The following is a 17618-nucleotide window of genomic DNA, read 5'->3' as shown; positions in this document are numbered from 1 at the left end:
ATCACTCTCCTTAATTACATCAGCTTACATACTTTATATGTATGAACAATACATTAATCTTCTCATCTAGTCTGCTCTCCTGTGCTCCTCTTTGGTTTTCCAGCAGAGGAACAGGAGATGTCATACTTACAAAGTAGTCACTTTATCAGCTAATTGTCTCTTCTACAAGCAGCTTTCAACTATTCCCATTAAGAATAAAAGAGACAAAAATAACTCTTCCCATAAATTCAGACCAAACACTTCCTAAGCAAACTGTGGAAATTTTGTTTCAGGGAGAATAAACATGATCAACCATTCATTAATGTAAGTAGAGCAATTTAACTTTTACCACTATGCTCTTCTAATAAACTATGCTGTAGCAGCAGCTGGATACTTTTTTACAATTTAAAAGCACCAGCTGCAGTACCAGCCCCAGCACACTGGAAAAAGAAACAAAAAAAAAAAAAAAAAAAAAAAAACTGACAGAATAATGCTTAGAAATAAATTGTGGTCTATCTGCAAACAGATCTTGTTAAAACCATTTATCCTGCCTTGTGGAAAGCAGAACTTTTGGGTTTATCTCCCACAGACAACAATAACCTCAGCACCTTGCTGCGGCTGCCTCTTACAAGCTCTCCTTTATTCCTCCACTTCCAAAATGCCCACTCCCCTCACAATACTAGGACATTTTCACTATGCCTCTCAATTACCAAATCATCAACGAGTATCAGATGCTAGGGTTTGTTCCAAGGTTCAGGTATCCCATCTGGCCAGTCAAAATCAAAGGCTCACTGCTGAACTAGCAGGCTAGAAAAAAACAGGTAACTGCTGAGTTGCCCTTTTTCAATTTTCTCCAAAATTGTATCAGTTTAATACATTGGGGATTTTTTTTCCCATCAGGTATTACCACAAGTCATCTACAAATTGGAGCAGGAGGGTGGTGGGGGCCCAGGGTAAGAATGGGGGATGGCTGAGGGTGAACAGAGCAGGAGATGAAACTGTCTTGAAAAGGCAACCCTTCCTCTCTTGTTGCCTGACTGGGGCAACCTTCAAGTAAAAACACAATAAAACACTATTAGCCTTTACAAAAAGGACTACCACATGTCAATGTCACCACATTTGGCACACAATCAGAAACCAGGCAGACAAACTGTAGGCAGGGAACAGAATCCCAGCCAGTGGTGGTACACCCAGGGAAATGCCTCTCCCCTCACTTAAGTGACATTTGATCCATACATATGCAAAGAACATGAGGTATGCTATTAATTTTCAAATTCTGTGCATTCACTTTTTGTGTATTAAAGTTTTGTCCTTAACTTTCCTCTCTTGAAAGAGCAATTTTAAAAAATATATATATTTATACAACTAAAGCTTTCTTTTCGAAGCCGAACAGAAAACATTATTTCCTCCATAAACCTTCATTTACAGTGGATACAGAGATTTTCAGACATATACACAGTTTTAATACAGAAGTGTTTTAAAATTTCCCTAGTCTACACACAGTTGACTTCATAAGCTTGGAAGCTTTTCATTTATGTTCCTCCATAAACATTCATGCTTTTACAAATTTTTTGGCTTTTTACCCGTCCATCTGAAACAAATCCCTTCTGGAAAAGGAAGATAATTCTTCAACAAGTATGCATAAGACTGGCTAAACTTCTCCAGTTCCAGCCACCACCAAAAGAGCTAAACTCCTTCCCTAAAAACCTAGGACTTGGATATGGAAATTCTAAACACTGTGTTTGTCAGTTGGGCCATTGTGATGATTTCCTCTTCAATAAGCCTGACCATAACTAGACTTCAATCTACTTCAAATACACAAGTCTTCATTTTGCTCTTAAAGCCTTGTCTCTCTTCCCTGACATATCCTAGTTTACCTTTTATGTAACAGTTTAATTAATTGTTAAAATATAAAGAAACTCGTTGAGCTATTCAAACTACATTGAAATGTCTTCAGTAAATTAAATCATGTCAATAACTCACATGTGAAGGAAAATAAAAGAACTTACATCTTTTCTGGATACTCTCCAAGCACCAGTACAGTAAAATGAACATTCTCAGTTAGCTGACTTTGAGGTAATTTCCTTTTTTTTAAATTTAAATACTTGAGTTACACTAAAAGTGATGATTTTCTGGAAAACATTGAGCTTCACTTTCAGACAGCCAGATCTCTAAGAAATGTGAAACCATGTATCAAAACCCCCAAATTACTCTATTATTTTGACTTCCTTTGGATAGATTTCTCCACTCTCGTTCTTGAATCATTACCATGTTCTTCTGAATAAAATTAATGATTCACCCAACCACTCATCACATACCCAGACAAATGGAAGAAATGGAGAAATCACAAATCATGGAAACCTAAGGTGGTGTGCTACAACAATAATTGATATAAGCTGGTTTTAATTAGCAATTAGCCAGCATTTTACAAGTGGCAGATAAAGAAGCAAACAGTCTCTTAAAATAATGAGAAATTCCTCTTGGGTCTACTCCATAGAAATATACCACACAGCTCATCCCTGCTGACGGAAGCGGTTGTGAATCATAATTTCATTTGCCTCTGCTGTAAAAGATGGTTTGGTTGTAAGAAAGTTGGTTTCAAATATTTTTACAGCCACAGAGTTGAAAATGTAGCTATAAATGCAAGGTCAAACATTTGATTTGGAAATAAGTGCCTGATGTCCATGGTATTTGACTCTTCTGCACAGAAGTGGTCATAAAAAAGTTTGTTCACCTTAAAAATCATTCCATTGTGGATTCTTTGATTAAAAATGCTCGTGATCCAAACTAGCAGATTAGTGCAAACAAGTGCAAAAACAAATCACTGCTATTCAACTCTACTGCAAAGAACATGAGGTATGCTATTAAAAAAAAAAGGCATTGTTTTCCCGGCAGAAGGCAAGATGTTTTATGATGTTTTCCGTACAGAAGAAAATGTGGTAAAAAAAAGGAGTCCAAACAAGTGCAAAAACAAATCACTGCTATTCAACTCTACTGCAAAGAACATGAGGTATGCTATTAAAAAAAAAAAAGGCATTGTTTTCCTGGCAGAAGGCAAGATGTTTTATGACGTTTTCCATACAGAAGAAAATGTGGTAAAAAAAGGAGTCTTTAGATGCCTCTCAAATATACATAACACTCGCAAAATGTAGAGAAACCTTTGTTTCAAGCTCTTAGAAGCTCCTACTGTGTTTGGGAAAGCACAATTTGGGGGGAAGAATGAATAGTCATAATAGTCTAAAACTGCATAAGAAAGCTTTGATATGATCCAAAGCAAGAAAATTGCATATTGTTGTACTTTCATGAATCAGATCCCAGCTGAGATTGGGTCAATTGGTTTCTTGCACACAGCAGATTTCAAGCATTAACTGCTTGCAGAAGAGTGATTAGTTTTCCTGGACATGGAAAGACAGAATAAAAGATGTGATTTGACAGCTCTGCAAGATCCAAAAGCAACTAAAAGAAAGAAACATGAGGAGGAAAGGAAAGAAAATAAATAATGTCTAGTAACAAGGGGGTTGGTTTAATGGTTTTTATAGGGTTTCTTTTTTTAAAGATTTAACAAATTCAATACACAAGGTTACTTTGTTTCCTGTGGGCATTGGTTACCGTAATTTTTTTTTTAATTAACTACTGCAGGTATAAAGATTTTATGATTTAGAACTGCAGCACAGAATTAGATATAGAATCTGGCAAGTGTATTTTGCTAGAGAAAAAAAAAAGTTTTGTGCTGAGTCTGCATACATAATTTATTAATTACTTTCAAATGTTTTACCCAGCTCTGGTTGCTCACTACATTCCTCAAATTCTTCATGGTTTCTAAACACTCTTTTTCATTTGATGACATGACACCATAGCAGAATAATGTGAATAATATTATGAAATAGCATTTAGATTTTTGCTATTACAAAAAAAAAAATAATAAAAAACCCAAAAAAACCCTGTACCACATGCCTTTCAATTATCCAGGTTTAGATTTTCTTCAGATGCTCTGATTACCACATTTAAATATCTTCCAACTGCACTTTTGCAAGAGTTGATGGACTGCTTAATATTTTCTGCAGGAGTCTGTGTCACTGGACAGTCATGGTACCAATGCTTTTCTCTTCTTCAACATTTTGTACAAGAAAAAGTTAAAATCCAAGTAGTATTTTAACTACCAACACACAACTTTAGACCTGATGAAATATTAATGCAGCTCCCAGCAATTCAATGAATCTATTCACAGCCAAACATCAAATACAAATTTTAGAGCATGCAAAAACCTATAATGAACAGTATTTTTTTCCTAAAGCTATACTAAGAACAATTTTAAGCCCTCATAACATCAGTTGTTTTGAAGGCTAGATTATCAGCCATTTACTTCTGGAACTCTGTGTAGCCTAAGCTGTCCTTAAGGATGATGTTGATCTACACGATTTTAGATTCTTTTATTCCATTGTCCATAAAACCTGTGATACCATACATAAAACCAATTTGATGCTGAAAAAAAACCCAAAAAACAACTAACTAAATTTTTTATGAGTATTCCATGTAACATAGCAACAGCTGCCCCACTCTGTTCTATTCTAGCAGGGGACTTGACAAAGAATGAAGAATACCTGAACATCCTTCATGCCACATTGTTCTCCCTGTTCACTTCAGTGCCCAATTAAACCACAGTACAAGTTGCAGGAAAGGGAGCACTGAGCAGCTTGGAGTTGTTTTCTCATAGCTGTCTCAGGCCACATTTCCAAAAAGTTGCCAGGCTGTTCTTCTAAGAGGACAGATAATTAGATTAAAGGTAAATCTGAAGCAAATGTATGTTTAACTTAGTGAATTTTCCTATCATATTTGTAACTCTGCTTATACACACACAGCACTAGAGCAAGGAACAAGTCCCAGTAAGTATCTAAAGGCTTTTCAAAGACTCTAAGAAGGCGCAAAGAACGTATTTTTGACCTGCATTAGGGCTCATGGAGGTGTTACTGTTCTTTCCTATTTCCTAAAGTTATTGAATAACTTCGTATTTTTCATGCCATTTCTGAGACTTTCTGTTCACAAAAATAAATCTCAAAATCAAATATTTAGAAACATCAGCCTGAAAAAGTTCTTCAACTTTATAACCATTCTTTGCAGACAGAGGGCCTTAAGGGATGACTTTCTTTTTTCTTGAAATATGTATTTCAAATAAATGTATTTAAATCATAGCACCTCTGCTGCACCTTAGGAAGCTTAATATTTGTTGTATGATGTGTACACATCCACACTATCTTCAGAATTTGCAAACAAAACAAGTTTACTAAACTATTACTAATTTAAGTATCCAGCTTTCTGAAACTTCTGATCAGCAAGCCCTGAAGAAAAAATTACAAGAGTATATTGGAAAAGGGGTGAACAAATTTACACACTGCTAGCAGGGGTGGGGGTTTTCTTTGCTACTCTAAGTAGAGCTGTTATTCAAGTACCTCTTTGGGACTGCTCTGGTGTGCCATCTTCAACCATTTTTCAAAGATAAAGATAACAGATATTTGATTCATTCGCACAACACTATAGACAGTAGCCTTTGAAACCACAAAGTCATCTAAAAAAAACAAGTTATGTGAAAATGCATACTTTATTTCTTGATGGCAAACTCACAAACTGGACATCCAAATTAATATTCCAATCGGGAGAAACAGAAATAATTCCCAACAGAAGTATTGTCTGGAAACAGTAGCTAAAGTTGAGTTTTGCACATAAAATTAAGTTTCAGCTTCTGTGTTTGAAAAGTGTATCAATCCCAATTACCCTAAGTATGTAATGAACTGAAAATTAAATAAATCCATTAGTTTAATTTTAAGCTAAATGAGTCCTCAAAGATACTTTAAAAGTGCTCCATCAGTGAATGTTCTCAATTGAATGTATTTAACGCAGAAACATAATGAACAGGATATGCACATAAGAGCCTGGGCTGCTCTTAAGGCTAAATTATTCATAGTGGTAATCAAACTGATGAATGTCACTGAGTGAAAAGACAACTCTGATCAATCTTAATTTTTTTGCCCACAACTAATAAGAATTTGGGCCATCAGAAGATTTGGAAGCCTATTGTACATGAAGTTTGTTTACTCTGCTTTTAAAAAAAGTAACACCTAGCAAGGCTAAGAACTGACCTCATGAAATTACATCTATTTGTAACCCACTTTGGGTTGAGATGAGAGGCAGCTTTATGCTTGATCTTAGTCCTTGCTCACCCTGGCCATGGCAGTTAAATTCATTTTTGAGCACTGTTGTGAAGACATCTGGTCAAGGGAAGGGATTGTCCTGCTCTTGGGCAGCCTCACCTTGAGCACCATGTTCAGTTTTGGGAACCACAATACAAGAAAGACCTAGAACTATTAGAGAGTGTCCAAAGGAGGACAACAAAGATGGTGAAGGGCCTTGAGGGAAGCTGAATGAGGAGCAGCTGAGGTCACTTGGTCTGTTCAGCCTGGAGGAGACTGAGGAGAGACCTCATCACTGTTACAAATTCCTCATGAGGGGAAGAGGAGGGGCAGGCACTGATCTCTTCTCTGTGGTGACAGTGACAGGACCTGAGGGAATGGCCTGAAGTTGCTTCTGGGGAAGTCTGGGTCAGACAAGAGGAAAAGGTCCTTCACACAGAGTGGTCAGGCACTGGAAGTGTCTGGGCTCCCCGGAGGAGTGGTCAACCAGCCTGACAAGGTTCTAGAAGTGTTTGGACAATGCTCTCAGGCACATGGTGTGACTCCTGGGGACAGTCCTGTGGAGGGACAGGAGTGGGACTTGAAGATCTTTGTGGGTCCTTTCCAACTCAGCATATTCTGTAATTCAGAGCAATTCTAAATACCTCTTTGTCTTTATAGACATACATGGCCATTTGATCAATTTTTCATTCTGTTTTTCAGTCAGCTTCACCATTCAGGTATACAATAAGAATTTTCAAATCTCTATATATACTGACAATTGATTATAATCTGTTACCAGTATTCCCATCTTCCCCTGGTTTGTTCCTCACAGACATCGGAAAAACAAATAAAAAACCCCAAAGCAAACCAAACAAACAAACCCTTTAAAAAAAATAAAGAGGCAAACTCAGAAGCCCAACCCCAAAATTTGTTTCCTTCTCCCTGGAAGAATCCTGGCATTATCACCTTCCCTTTAATTGTCAGCATAATTCTGGTTATCATTCACAATATGCACTAAAGCACTGCTAGCATAATAACTGCAGGTTTAAAAGGCATGAAAAAGAGATAACAATGACCTGTGGCTATGGAAAAGTAAACAGATTGGGATTCAAGTTCTTCAGGTTCTGTTGGCCTTTGTCATGTGGTGCTTGTAAAATCAGACCAGTATTCCTGCCTCCTGTCAAACTACTTATTGAGAGATATGTATGCACTCTGTTATTTTCATTATTCCTGTGGCTGACAGGAAGCACCAGCTGAAATTCTGGAGTCTGTTCCAATGCACTGTAAAAATAAAAAGTCAAAGAACATGACATACCCTCTCACTTGCCTGTAACAAGTTTTCACAAGCAACTTTGATGTTGAACATCATTCTGACTCAATTGTTCCACAAAACCAGGATGACAAATTTTGTCGTGTGACCTCATCTACACACCAAGAACCCTGTTACAGGAAGATATATTGGAACTCAACATGAAAATAGTACTGCACCCCATTACAAAGAAATATTTGAACAAAAAACACTAAGACTTCATCTACAGTAAGAAGTCCCATTAAGAAAAGTATATAATTTCTAGAGATTCTACCACTTGCACAGTTTAACCAATATCAGTACTAGTGAAAACAAAGTAAAATTTTCCAAAAAACACACAATATTACATTGGCTTGCAGTTTACAGGACAAAGCCTTATAAAGCAAGCTGAGAATTAAGGAACAAAAGGGCAGTTCACACATTCTGCCTCCAAAGGATGCTAACGTTCTTTCAGCTAGACAGCAAAACACTGAACTGGATTTTCTTTTGGATAAGTTTTCTAAAAGAGTAAAGTTTCTAAAAGTTGATACCAGCATGGAACAAGAAAAAGAAAAGCATGAAAACACTTCCCTTCTTGACTAAGAGTGAATTTCACAGTAGCTTCACATGGTCCCAGAGTCTGAATGAGAGTCCACAGCAGCAAACATTGTTCTTCTCTAGCAGTACCTCCTCACAGGAGAACAAACACAAATGTCTTGAGGACCATCAAATTACACAGAACAGCAACACAACACAAGTAGTGCTCAAATTCCTACCTGTACATTTCTCTTAAATGGAAGTCTGACAATAGATCTGAAACTATCAATGAGAGTTGCAGAGGTCATTAAACACTGATTCCAATGAAAAGGCACTATTACAAAGCTCTTACTCTCGAGGATAACTTTTTAATTCCAAAGAAATGAAACTGACCACTCCAATGCTAAAATGAAATACTTGGGGAAAAAGAAAAAAAAATGTTTTGAAGTCTTTTCATAGTCAATTTCCATACCACAGTCTACCACTTAAAGAGAGGAGAAAGAAAACCAAACAAGAACATGTTATGGTACAGTTGTTTAATAATTGAAAATAAAGCTCTGGATCACAAAAACAAGGTTGGTAAACGGTATCAAAAGCCACCTTAGGAAGACTAACTTGCCAAGGGTACCTTTTCTTAACTAACCAAGTCTCCATTTGCTTTCAGTGACAACTGAGGTTATGAGGTAAACACATCTTTTCCATGCTGACTGTTCAGTTCCATTGATCAAAGACAGAAGGAATCAAAATCACTTTTCCTGTAAGGGACTACAAACCAGCACTCAGTAACATGCATAGGGAAGGGCTTTAGAATTCAAGCTAATTCTCTTTTGTGGGTTATAAAAAGGCCTTTATGTGAACCCAATGGTAAGAATGCCTCCATGAGTTGGGAATTCCTACAACAGCACGTGTATGAGATAATTTATGCAGCACTCAAAGTCACAAGCTTCCAATTTAGCCGAAAGCAAATGCCCTTAAAGAACCTTTATATTTCATACAGCAAAACTGTATTTAAGTAATCAAAAAGTGAATAATAGAGCAGTTAGCCAGCTCTTTAATACATTAGCTAAAAGTATATCAATTCCATTGATTTTTACGATGGGCTGATTTCGCATAATGGATTAAGCTCTCTAGAAAGACTGTAAAGGGGAAAAAATGCTTTGCCAGAATTAGCGGAAGATGGTGTCAAAGTGCTTTTATGACAAGCATGCAGTTAAAACATTTTATTTGGGGATGCTAAATTTAGAGTACTTCTGTCAGGAATAGACCTGGTGCTAACAGTTGAGTAAAAGCCATGATTTCAACACTGCAGATATATTTCCAATATTTCTGTTATATTTTCTTTTAAGTATTTTACTCCTAGCTAAGAAAAAGGAAGTTTGAACTAGGAATATGTAATCAAACTTCAACACAACAAAAGGTTAACAGCAGGATGCTTCAAGGATCCATAAAGCTAGCAACATTTAAAGGCACTAATTAATGAGCTGAAAAAGAAAGTAGAAAAATTAATAGTAACATAGGTTGGTCAAGTACATAAGTTTAAAAATGTAACTAAACTGGAAGCTAATCAACCATGATGTACAGGTAATACACTGGCAGATAAAAGCCAATGTTAATAAATGCAGAAGAAGTGTCACTGAAAGTTAAATAATTACTAGTATGGTCAGCAACCTTCTAAATTAAGTAGGCCTAGTACAAACAAGAGGATTACAAGCATCCCTGTGGAACTCAGGGAAGATCTCTGCTCAATATGAGAACATTGCTGCTGATAATTAAAAGTATCAAGATTCAAAAGCAGCAGTGGCAAGCACTAGCAAAACTGCCTTCATATGAAACTAGTGCTTCATTCTTAATGATGACCTGAAAAAGGTTGCTGCAGCATTAGACTAGGTAAAGAATTAGAAATCCAACAGAAAGCTTCAGAAGATAAAGCATGAAAAAACACAGTTATAAGAAGACTAAATGTAAACGGAAGGAAAATAATTTGCACCTCAAAAATTATGATGCTGCTCAGTGAAAGCAGAAAGTATACAGTCCAGAGATACTCTTTTTTGATACAATGCATGATTGAATATTCACTTATGTCTAATGCATCTTTTTAATAAAGAATCTGTCAATATTCAAAGGAGAACAGAAAAAATTGACTGGGGTGAAGAGCACCCATATAAGGATCCAAGCCTACCTCTATTAAGTATTGGTGCAAGACACATACCACAACATTTGCCTTCTTTAACACTTCTTGTATCTGCCATGAGTTATTCAACCAGATGAACTCCAGATAAACTCCAGTGCCACAGTTTCCATACTAAAATCAACATGTTGACCCTTCAAAGGAAAGGGGGGCACAAAAACCACCTCCTTCCAAACAAACTTTAAAAATCAAAGAGCAACACTGGAGTGCAAATGATGCACTATAACTTGGCCTGAAGGACAGCATAACATACTTCCAGATTTTGGTTATAATTTAAGACAGATAAAAGAAATCAAAAATTCTTAATGAAGTGATTGGCTAAGTACGAAACAGCACCATTTTAAACTACAACAATAAAAAAGTGTTTTAATGCACCTTATAAACAAAAAATCTTTTTACTTTAATTTTTGGGGGATTTCTTTTCTTTATAAGCAGTGACAGCTCCTGATCCAGCTCAACTTGAATGTAGAGATGGTCCCTGCACTTCCATAAGAAGACATCTAAAGACACAGGCTGAGGAAGACTGCAGAGCCAAAGACCATACCATTTTGGTCCTGTGAATCAAACTTTCATGCTGCGTGGACAGTCTGACACCATATGCCCTAAAATGAAACAAAAAAAAAAAACCAAAAAAAAAAACCACCACTAGAAATATAAAATGTAAAATCTGTCAAGAATCTCTTGTCTCTTGAGCAACACATGATGCAAATTGCATTCAAAGGATTTAAGTATTTGGAAGTACTTTATTTTTAGATGAGCATCCCTAGAGCTACTTTTTGTTCTCATACCTAGGACAAAGATTACACTCCTTTTGTGAAAGAATAAAGAAAAATATTTTAAAAATTTACACTAACAGGGGTTACCAACACATATGCAACAATGAAAGGACAGCAGGATACTATTTTCCTAAAGCAGCAATTGAAATTTATTATAAATTACCTCCATTCTTTTTCTGTACAGCTTATTCCTGAACTCATTTGAACAAATTCACTTTGAGATGATGAGTGGGGAGGAATAAATCTTTGTATAAAAGTGAAACAGTACCACCTCACCACTAGTCTACGAAATGACTGTCACATGGTATTTTCAAAGCATTTGCACGACTTTCATTAGTGTCTTTGAATTGCCCTATTCAGATAGGAACAAGGTACATGAGGAATAAGGTATACTCATTCACGCAGCTTACAACTCTGAGCAGACAGACATCATCCAGTAACAGTCCATGTGCTGTCCTTATCACCTTGATCTCAAGGGTAACTCGTGTGTGGTGTCCTTGCCAGGTAACCTTTGTATCATTTTTCTGAGGATGACCATGCTGCTACAATTTCCCTACTGACAATAGCTGTCTCAGGTTTACATTCTTGTTTCACAGGTAAGCCTGAGAAAATGCAGCAAACAAATTCAAAGTGCTAGCAATACCACTTGAAAAAAGGCCAGCATAACAAGAGGACACAGACACAATTCCAAGTCAGAGAAAATGATGAAGCTGGTACTAGAAAGTGAAGTGCTATCTTCAAGATAAGTAATTCTTTGTATTTACAAGAAAAACGAGCTCTGTGGTGCTCCAAGTGTTCAGGGTAGCATGATCTTCAATGTCTTTGCAAAGGAATGAAGTTGAGAGCAGCAATCTATAATAATACATGATTAGTTACATAGTTTTGGTTTGCACAGCTGTTGGCTATGTTCGTTTACAGTTCATGTAGTGCCAACATCATTTATATAAACCGAGGAGGCTGTTTCACTCCTGTTCATCGCCATAAAAGTTATTTCTCTTAGCAGCTGCTGCACAAAAATCAGTTTCTATTTCAGTATCTCACGCTCTAAGTTCACAAAGTAGCAGGTTCCAGAATCTACTAAAAACAAGTGGGACCTAAAGAAACTTGCCCATGCTTAATAATATAAAGGAGGGGGCGGAGGTAGAGGGGGCAGAAGACGCGCACTTCTGCTTTCCTAGAGTGGAAGGAGGTAGTAACCCTCTGCTAACACGGCCAAAGTCACATGAAAACCAAGTCCCATTAGGCAACCAATTAGAATGAGAGCTTCCCCGACCCTCTTCAGCTTTATGAATTAAAATGCAATAAAATAAGGCTGATCCGGAGCCCAGCAGATAAGATAAACTCTAAAATATTAGTCACATGTTACGTAATAAGCATCAACTGAACGAACTTGATGTGACAGCGGTGAAGATGTAGAGCCGACGATGGTGCCCTGGTACTCCCCCCTGCACACACACACGCACAAACAGCCACGCTGCCGGAGGCTGCTGACACACAGCGGCTCCCGACCCCTGGAAGCAGCAACAGGACGTCCCCAGCCCCATGACCCTCTCCGCGGCAAGAGCACCTCGCGGAGCCGCCGGAAGGCAGCCGCAGGCTGTGCCTGCCCGTCCGGCTGCCTCCGAGCGGGCACCGCGGCGGGGTCACCCCGCTCGGAGGAAGCGGCTGCCGGCCGAGGCGGCGGCTCTCCTGCAGGCGGCCGGAGAGGGAAGAAGCCCGGCGCTGCCTGAACTTGGAGCTTCCCTTTCCCCGAGCCCCAGCGCGGCCGGGAGTGGGGCGGGGGGAAGCGGAACCCGAGGCGCCCGGAGCCCACACTCACCTCGGCCCTCCTCTCCGTCGCTGCCGGGCGGACGTCGGGGCGAGGCGAGGGGCGCCGCCAGCCCCGCCGCTGCCGCCCCGGTCACCGGGCGCCCGAGCAAAGAGTCCCGCAGGGTAAATCCTCGGGATCAGGGAAGGGGCGGCGACCGCCCCGCTCGGCCCCGCTCCGCCCCGCCGCTGCCCCGGATGTGCGGGGGTCGCCGTGGCGGGGATGTCGGTGCCCGGGGCGGGGGTCGCTGTCGCGGGCGTGCGGGTGCCCGGCGCGGGCGGGAACCGCCGCCCAGCCCGGTGCAGCAAAACCGGCGGGCGCCGGTGCCCTCGGTGCCCGCCTGCCCCGGGCGAGGGCGGCTGCCGGCTTTGGCGGGTTCTGGTGCAACACGTAAGGACACCGGGGTCCCTGGCTGGGGGGCCGTGCGGCGCTCCGAGCGCGGCCCCGCGGGTGCGTGGCTGCCAGCCGGGTGGCGGCTCTCCGCGGCGTCCAGGCTTTGCAGCGGCGAGCAGGTGTGGTGTTTTCCTGTGTCATCCCTGCTGCGCTGGCACCTGCTGCACCCGCGCTTCATGTGCGCTTTTAAAGTAGGTCTGGTCGGCGAGGGTGAGCGGGAACCGCGTGGCAGCGGCTCGTCTTGCCTGTGCCTCGTGGTGGGGGGGAGCAGCAGCTCCCAGCTCCTTGCTGGGCCACGGCTTTGGCATAGTTTGTGAGCTGTCAACGTGGTGCCCCGGCAGCGATGTTGGGACGAATAGCTGAAACAAATGTTGCATTGGATCATTAGGCTGCAACAAGCCTCTTCTTAGCAGTGGCCCCTGGGCAAGGAAGTATGTTAAATGTTACAAGTGTGCCCTAGGACTAGGTTTGCGTTCTAAGATTATTCCATGCAACTAGAAAATTACTTCATACACACACAACAAGATATATTCTGACACCTGAATTCTGTGAAGTATTTTATCTTCTCCCTAATCTTAAATTCAGTTTTTTAAAGTTTATAGATCAAAGTTTGTATGTCCCCTTTAGAAAGCCTAACTCACAAAGTTTCAGTGAAGAAAACGTTGGGTTTCCTTGACAAGTGAATCCTAAGTCTCTGAAATGATATATAACTTTAAAGAGGTATTTGTTTACAGAATCAAAAAATCATGCTGTGCTCATTATAAACATTTTTAACAAGTTTCTTGGCAGAAACTCTATATTCAAAATAGAACTTAAACAGGGAAAGGAAAAAAAGTGTGCAAAGTTAGGTGAATGCTGAACACATACTGTACCGATGCCTCATCATTTTTAGGGGGATACTGCTGGTGCATCCATTTATTTCTCCCTTTAAAGACCTTTCAGTTTGGTCACTGACTGGTTCTAGCCCTTTATCCACAACAAACTTGAAGTTGTGGTGTTTTTATTTTATTTAACCATAAGAATTAATTTTTATTGTGCTACTTGCCCTTGCTGTCCTCCAAAGTAACTTAGACCTTTTTAAAGGCACTTAGGTTTTCCAGCCATTCATTTGGGATGCTTTTTCTTCAGAATCCTCATGTACCCATATAGATTTATTGAGGATGAGCATTCAGTTTGTGAGGTAGCATACAGGACTCTGTTTCTCCACATATTTTGATGTATATTTTGAAGCTATTTCAGGCCCAGCCTCTTTAAGCAGTACAGTGCAGGCAGCAGCACGGTGGTTGCATTTGAATTCCATCTGCCTTTTCTCCCCTCACTGGGGAAGAGTCAAAAGTGCAGGATGGATTCCTGAGAAGACCATGGTGCACTGAGAATTCGACTAAAAGAGGATTTGACTAATATTGACTGAAACAGTTTGAAAAAAAAAAAAAAACAACCAAAAACAAAAACCCAAACATTTTGGAAAATGCCTGAAGGTGTAGTCAGGTGACAGAGTAAATATTCCTGTGAAAATACCAAGTTAGCCAATGCATAAACAGTAAAACAAGGAGGCATTCTTTGCTCAGTGGAGGGCTCTCACATATGTTCACCCTCAGTGAGCTGAATGGGATTCCTTGTGTGCTTAAACAACCTAAATGTTTGAGCTTTATGTAATTGCTCAGCTGATACATCCACCAGGGAGTGTGTGCACTGACAGGTAGCTTCCCTGTGAGACACATGAGTAATGCACACAGGAGCTGTCGAGCTGCTTTCCTTTAGCATTTATAGGCTGGGCACTAAATACGTGAGTGCTTATACACAGACAGCTAATACAAGAAGTGTCAGGCTTTTCTATTAAAAAAAAAGTGTTCTAAATTCACACTATTTATTTAATGATCTATTGTATGCAAGCAGATTAACACTTGTTCTGTTATGATTGATGGTGCCATAGGATGTATCCCAAGTTCCTCTGGTGGAATGTCTTTATGACACCTCAATTAACTATTCTATTGCATTGCTGCCAAGTCCAGGAAACTCGCTTAGCAAAAAGGTTATTAATTTCATGAAAAGAAGAAGTCAATGTGAGATGTCTAGATACAGCCAGACACTTTAAGAAGTGACATGAATTCACTAAACTCTGTAAATAAAAAGATGTAATTTTGGATTAAGTGAGCATTCAAAAATGTAGTCTATAATTTAAGGGCTATGTTTATAGCAGTTGTATTTAGAGAATTATACTGAGATTCAGGTTTATGGATTGTGGAGCACTTCTAAATCAACTTTGTAAAATTATTATTGGAGGGATCTTTTACAACGTGTACATCTTTAAGTCATGAGAACGAATAAATACTTTTTAAAATCTTTGTGATGGTTTGTAATTATAGTCAGTGCTAGCCTTTTGATTTCATGAGACTCAAATTCCTCTAACATACTGCAGAATTGCCTGGAGGGAAGCAAGAAATAACTTTCAGTACTTTTTCTTACACTGGTTACATGTTTGCCCAAGCTGCACCACTCTCTGATATGCTCAGAACTCCACAAAATACCAGGTCTAAGGAAAACAGTAGAGGAGGAGAGCTCCTCCCCGCCCTGTGTAATTTGTACTACATCAGGCATAGATGAGCACAGTTCCCTGCACATGTCTCTATGCTGTGTCTGCAGCCCACCTACAGCTGCAGGGGCGTGAATTGACCATGACAATGCCAAAGCTGCCAGACGAGGAGCTGAAGTTCAGGCTATGTACAAGGTAAAGGGAAGCATCAGTGACCAGACCCCACAGGCAAGGCACATGTAACTATAATTCACATCACTAGCATGACTTAGTGTCCTGAGGACAACAGCCAGGAGTAGCCTTTCCAAAGAATCCTCACAGAACTGGGATTAAAATACTACCTAGCTGAAGGAGGTTACAGTGCCAGGGTTTGGCACTTTGTTGCATCTGAGGCAGCATCCCATTTAAAGTGAAGGCAAACAGGCAGTACCTTAGTGGAGGTCATTTCACACTCATTTTAGATGGGGCTTAGAAACCTTAGAAATAAAATGTATACTTATGTGCCAGATACAGTCTACTTTGTCAAAAGGAAGAAATATGTAAATACTGTCTTCACATCAAATTTGGGGAACTGTTTGTCTTGCCGGAGCTAATTACCAATGAGGATATTGGCATTTTTTGTTGAGGTTGTTACAAAGGTTGTCATAAATTAACTTCATTATAGCAAAAGTTGAACTATATTTGCATTATTTTTCTATTGCATTGTCTTTGCTTTACAAGCTGTCTGAAATAGCTTTTCTTGGAAGGTCTCCAACAAAGCATTCTCTTTGGGGCTACAAACTGCAAATAAGATTAAAGTTTAATATGTCTGGTAATCAGTTTTCTTTTAAAGAGTGCAATCTGATTTCTTATGGTCAGTTGGGATCCCACACATCCTCATCTCCTCTGTTTTTCAACTTGCTGCTTTCAATAACCCAAAAAAGGGCAATTTGCCAATAGATGTCCTTTCACCACTTTTCCTGAAATGGAGTACCATCTGAGAGGCAGTGAAACACGGCTTCTACTCCAGAATCCCAGGCTCCTGTCTTCTAAATGTAATCTTTTTTCTTTTTTTTTTTTTTTCCCTTGAGCCTGAGCAAGAACAAAGTGCTTTATGCCCTCCATTTGTTCCCATGACATGCAGTGAATAAAGGTGGGTAAATCTCCTTTGCTCAAAACCAAACAGGAGGAGGTAATCTCTGTACTCCTCACTCCGATCATTGATTTGCTCCAAAAGGACTGACACTGTACTGAGTGGATTTTTCTTGATATCAATTAAAACATTCTTTGGGGCAAATGGCAAAAAGAAAGAGAGAGCACCACAAGAACTTGTCTGTATTTCATGAACCAAGTCCTACCTCCCACCTGGATCTGATCTCACTCGATTTTTAAGGATGGAAGGAGGGAACAGCTGGGATCTGTGCTGACACCCAGAGGGAGGGTAAGAACACTGCCTCACCTCCCAAGGTGAGGAGTACAAAGGTCCCAGCACTCTCACTTCCCGTGAATGCTCCCTGAGCCCAAGAGTGCACAGCCCTTGTCTGCTTTGCTCCTTTGCTGGGAAGGACTAGAAAGAGAACAGGTCTCCTGCACAGAATTCTTTCCCTATACTGGACTGGAACTAGGATACTGTCCTCTATGTGAGGAGAAAATTAAGGACAGAAGAACAGTGAGACTGGACCTGCAAAACTGGACTGAGTAAGCCTAGCCCTAAAGATACCATGTGGGATTGACCACCTAATAATTATCAAATTGTTTGGCATCATGTGCAAGCTGCATAGCAGCCACATGGCACTCCTGATGTCTACGTGGCAATATTGTACCACGGAAGGGTCAGGAGTTGCAGGAGACCATGAATCATTAAGGAAAACTTTTGATAAAAGAGCATACTGGTGGTGACTTTTGAATTTTTTTTTCAATATCCCTAAAACTCATCTTGACTGATACTATACCTGTCCTATTGGGCCTACT

At 39.9% G+C, this 17618-nt stretch overlaps 1 protein-coding gene across 2 annotated transcripts in view; it reads right to left on the bottom strand.

The window, feature by feature from the left end:
* GALNT1 (polypeptide N-acetylgalactosaminyltransferase 1) overlaps positions 1-12880 on the bottom strand; it is an 87230-nt gene extending 74350 nt beyond the window's left edge. Inside the window, exon 1 of one of the 2 annotated variants that reach the window (XM_039698715.1) lies at positions 12755-12880. The gene's annotated coding sequence lies outside the window, so the exon portion shown is untranslated. The remainder of the gene's footprint in view (positions 1-12754) is intronic. The other variant, XM_039698716.1, reaches the window with a different exon arrangement.
* Positions 12881-17618: the final 4738 nt, after the last annotated feature.

This window comes from Passer montanus, unplaced genomic scaffold (genome assembly GCF_014805655.1).
Source record: "Passer montanus isolate IOZ18808 unplaced genomic scaffold, ASM1480565v1 scaffold129, whole genome shotgun sequence".
In the NCBI taxonomy this organism is placed as follows: domain Eukaryota; kingdom Metazoa; phylum Chordata; class Aves; order Passeriformes; family Passeridae; genus Passer; species Passer montanus.
The sequence above is the reverse complement of the archived record's forward strand: the minus strand, read 5'-3'. Positions and strand labels throughout refer to the sequence as shown.